Here is a 4,710-nt window from a genome sequence, read left to right on the forward strand (position 1 = left end):
TTCGTCTTTTAAAATTATAGTTTGAAATGATGTAAAAGGTAATCTACCTCATAATTCAAACTTTTAACACTTCTTATATTAAAATAAATAATGCCTTTGGATCAGAATTTTATAGCTGTATGATTTTTTTTTATTTTTATAAATAGTTCCATATGTATGATGAAATACCCAAAAGTAAGATTAAATATTAAGTGAACCAAAATTTTGACCAGTCTTCTGGCCAGAAACTGCCGTTCCCTATATTTTGATGGTCTAAAATCCAATGCCGTAATAGAAAAAGTGCTTCGATTCAGCTAAAGTAAGTTTTACGACTGCTTTATTAACTTAAAATCTTGTCTGCATAAGCCAAATAGTATATCTTAAGTTATGTCCTCTTGATCATTGCGTTTACGTCTTTGCACATTAAAATCCGGTCATAATATTCCTATCATATAAAAGTTATTAACACGTTGAACGCCACGCTAATTTTACATGGCTTGCCCGTCTGGCCGAACTGAAATTAACTACAAACTAAAATTGCAAATATTAGACAGGTTTTGCTAGTTTTAAAAGGTTGAGCATAGCATTTATAAAAAGCGGTGAATTATATAAGACAACGAATTGTTTAAAAATAGTGGTGGTTAAAATCTACTAAATTGAATTTATTAAGCTAAGAATCACAATAATTAAGTAAATTTTGAATAAATTTTCTGCAATTCCAAAAAAGAGTGTAAATTTTATAGTTCTATATCATGTTATACGCTGTCAGTGAGCTGTTTTTTGCGGCCTATGTGAAAGGTCAGTATCAGCAAGCGATGGCAGACGCAGCCTCAATGTAATTTCAGTGTCAGCCACCGGTGGTTGACGCGGCCTAAATAGAAAGTCCAATGTCAGCCACCGATGGCTGACGCGGTGCTCAACGTGTTAAGGGGCTCCTTTTTTATTTTGTGAAGTGTACATTAATTATTATTTAATGCATATTATTCAATAAAAAGGCAGTATTAAACTGTTTAACTGTTTTCCTTCTTAAGTTTACTTATTGAAAATTTGAGGGCATTGAAATTATTGATTTTAAAACCCACCAGAAAAAATTATGCTTGTTCCTTGGATTTGGTCTGGTGAACATTAGTAAAAAAAAAAAAAAAAAAAAGGGAAAAAAGGAACGCATTTCGTTCTGTAGGGGAGAGTGGGGTCAATTGTAACATTTTTTACTTAACTATTTTTAACTAACAAAAAATCCAATATATTATTAGTATTAATTGACAGACGAGTAAAGTAGACTATCCTCTACTAGAAAAAAAAATAAATACCTTATTTTAAATGTTATTATATTAGTTATTAACAATTTTTGACAGTCGTGCACTTGTTACAATTGTCCCCACTTACGGGGTCAATTGTAACAGTTCATAAATTCAACTAAAACATAGTTAATTATACATATTATCATAGTTGTGATATATTTTTTTATTGATCAAAATAGTAGTGATATTTTAGGAGTAAAAATAATAATGAGCAGAGACCTAAAGGGTTAAACTTTTAACTTTAAGGGGTTAAAAATTTTAATTTATGCTGTGAAAGGTGACAAATAAAATAATGCACATGCAACATAATATAAATGATATAGGAAACTATTGGTGGTTCTTAAAGAGTTAAGTAATGGTTTGTAAACATAAGATTATTTATTTTCAGCTGTTACAATCGTCCCTTTACTTATTGTTACAATTGTCCCCAAGACGCCATTTCAGCTTCATTTGTTAAAAACAATGCTAGTTAATTAGCAAAACTAATTTTTTTTTTATTGAAATGTTAATTAAGGTGTCCACTTACATATTCGGTTACTAATTTTTATTTGTTTAAACAAAATTACTTTGTTACAATATAATATTCTAATACCAAAAAAAGTACTTGCGTGGCGTGAAAATATCTTTTGTGATCTAACTCTTTCAAAAGTACATAAAAATGATTGCCATAAGGGGTGTACATGTAGATTTATTAAATACACCTTGTGCGCCACCTAGGAACTAAATCTAGAACCCGACACTCGAAATTTTTGCTCTGTTACAATCGTACCCTGTTACAATTGATCCCACTCTCCCCTACTCATTTTCTAAAGACGCATTTCAAGTTATGCTCACTTTCTTAAACATCAGCTTGAGCTCTGTCAATTTTTTAATTACTGATTTTAACATGGGTGAAAGCCCTTATATAGCAAGACGGAAAAGAGAAAAACCTGGTACGTAAAACATTTCATTCCAGCATTTTTTTTCGAAAAAAATGAAATATCTGTAACTATCAAGATTTCTTTTATAATTCTGGCAGATATATAAAACTGCTTCCTTTCCAAGATAAAGTAGATATTGTTGAAAAATTTAAAAAAAGAATAAGTAAACTCCTCCCCAAAACTAGCTATAACTGAAATGGTTTTACTACCAGCCTTTCCTCTTTTCCGTCTCGCTTTCACCCCTGGATTTTAAGCTTGAGCATTTTATTACTGTGTCCAGTTTCTATACCACTCATTTGAGAAAAGCCACATAAAAAACAAAGGTTACAAAAAAATAAATTAAACAAATTTAAAAAAAAAAAAAAACTTTCCCACAAGTTTTTATAGAAGATTTTCCTCATGTACATAAGATTTCGCCGGTCACCGGTGCATACCTGCCAACACTTCCAGATTTTCCCGAAGATTTTATTTTCATATTTAAAGTGGTAGTAATTATATACTATTTTTTCTTTTATAATCTTAATTTTTAGATGATATTGATCACCACTATTCTTACAAAAATTAAGCACATATATTAATATGCGTTACTATCATACCCTCCAACTTATGAGGATTTTGAAAATAAATCTTTCTAGTGGTAGCGAACCAAAGTAGAAATTTTTAAAGCAAATTGATCTCTCATAAAACTTTTATCAGAACTTAAGAATCTAGCCATATGGCCTGCACTTTTATAAGTAATAGTGAACAAGTTACGCTAAAATTAGTTTTTTTTTAAACATTAAGACATTAATTTTGCTACCGTCTGAAAAGAAGATTTCTGAAACTACGGAAATTCCGTAGCAGTTGGAGGGTATGGTTACTATCATGGTAGTCAACTTAAGTTTTCTCAAATACAACGTATTTTTTTGCTTAAAATTGAAGTTTTATTTAATACCACTGGGAAAAATGATAATGGAAAGGATTAAAAGTTGGCAGGTATGCCGGTGACCCCCGTGGTACTATAAACAAACTCAGTACAGGTCACCGGTGACTTATTAATGTTAATGAAAAAAGTAATTCACAATGGCTATGATGAATTACTCGTTCTTCTTAAGGTTTGAAAAAAATAAATAAATTGGTATTTATTTTATTATTATTATATATTCATAAATTGGTATTTATCAACACTAAGAAATGATGCACTAAATTGGAAGGCATATACCGACAAAATTAATATAGATAAAATAGTTCCTATATATTTCATTTATTATTATTCGTCTGAAATATAATATATATTTGAGAATTGAATCTATGGTGGTTGACAAGTACGATAAATCAATCATATGCATAAATTAAATAAATTTTTCGACATATATTTGCTACCACTTTTGTATTTTTACTAGATTTTGTATTAAATGGCTCTTTCGGAAAATGGCATACCTTCATAGCGGTTTGAACGAGCTACCTAAGTATAAGAAACCGTGTTGGGCCAATCAAGCTATTTTCTCTTCAACTTGTCCCTTTCATTACCAATTAAAAATACTTATCACCACAGTACGAATTATGTCCTAAATAATAAAGATTAATACCACAAAATTATAGAAATAACAAAAAAAGAAAAAAAAAACATTTTATTACACATCCATTGCAGATAAACATTTTACTTTAATTTCAAAGCTTTGCTGAATACGGGAATGCCGTGGGTGACTAAAAATGTAAAAAGTGGTAGTAACTAAATTTATTTTTATTCGTAATTTCTTTTATCATTTAATTGTAACTACCACTATAACTTACAATTCAAATTAGTGATATTTAAAAAAAAAGAAGAATGAGAGGAAAAAAGTAGAAAAGAAATAATAAAACAAAGTCTATGTGCAATAATTAGTTATTTTATCAATAGTAAAGTTTAAAAAAAAAACTGTAGAAGTTGCAATTCATAGACTCTCACAATAAAATTTTGAATCTTCAGTCGCCCGTAAGAATGAATATCTTGCTTAACCTGTGGTAATGCTTGCTTACAATGAAATGTTAGCGTCAACAACTATCTTATAAGTTTTATAATGAAAAGGCATGTTCCAAATACGAAAATTTTCGTTTAAACATTTAACCTGGTAGCACTCTAGTGTTTAAAAAAATTTAAATTTTTTATTCATTTTGCGTTTATTTTGGTTTATTATTATAACAACGAGGATAGTTATAAATCAAATATTGATTTTAGTATTATTAAAATATTCTGGTAGATTCATAAGTTTTCTTGTCCAAAAATTAATGCTAACAATCAAATTATCAATCTTTATCATATTGAAAAAGGATTATTTTCCGAACTTGGAACACTGGCGAGTAATCGGTTCAGTTAAATGACACAATGTAGTCATAGAATTAAATAACTTATAAATAAGCAGGATAGAAAATGTTGAACTCATTATTGACCGTTCATTTGGCATTTTGCTTTCTTTCAAAAATGCATTCTGAAGTCACTGCTCGAAGAACATGAGTAAAAAAAAGATTTAATAAAAATATCAATGGCGAGT

The sequence above is a fragment of the Parasteatoda tepidariorum genome, chromosome 9 (assembly GCF_043381705.1).
Source record: "Parasteatoda tepidariorum isolate YZ-2023 chromosome 9, CAS_Ptep_4.0, whole genome shotgun sequence".
Classification (NCBI taxonomy): Eukaryota; Metazoa; Arthropoda; class Arachnida; order Araneae; family Theridiidae; genus Parasteatoda; species Parasteatoda tepidariorum.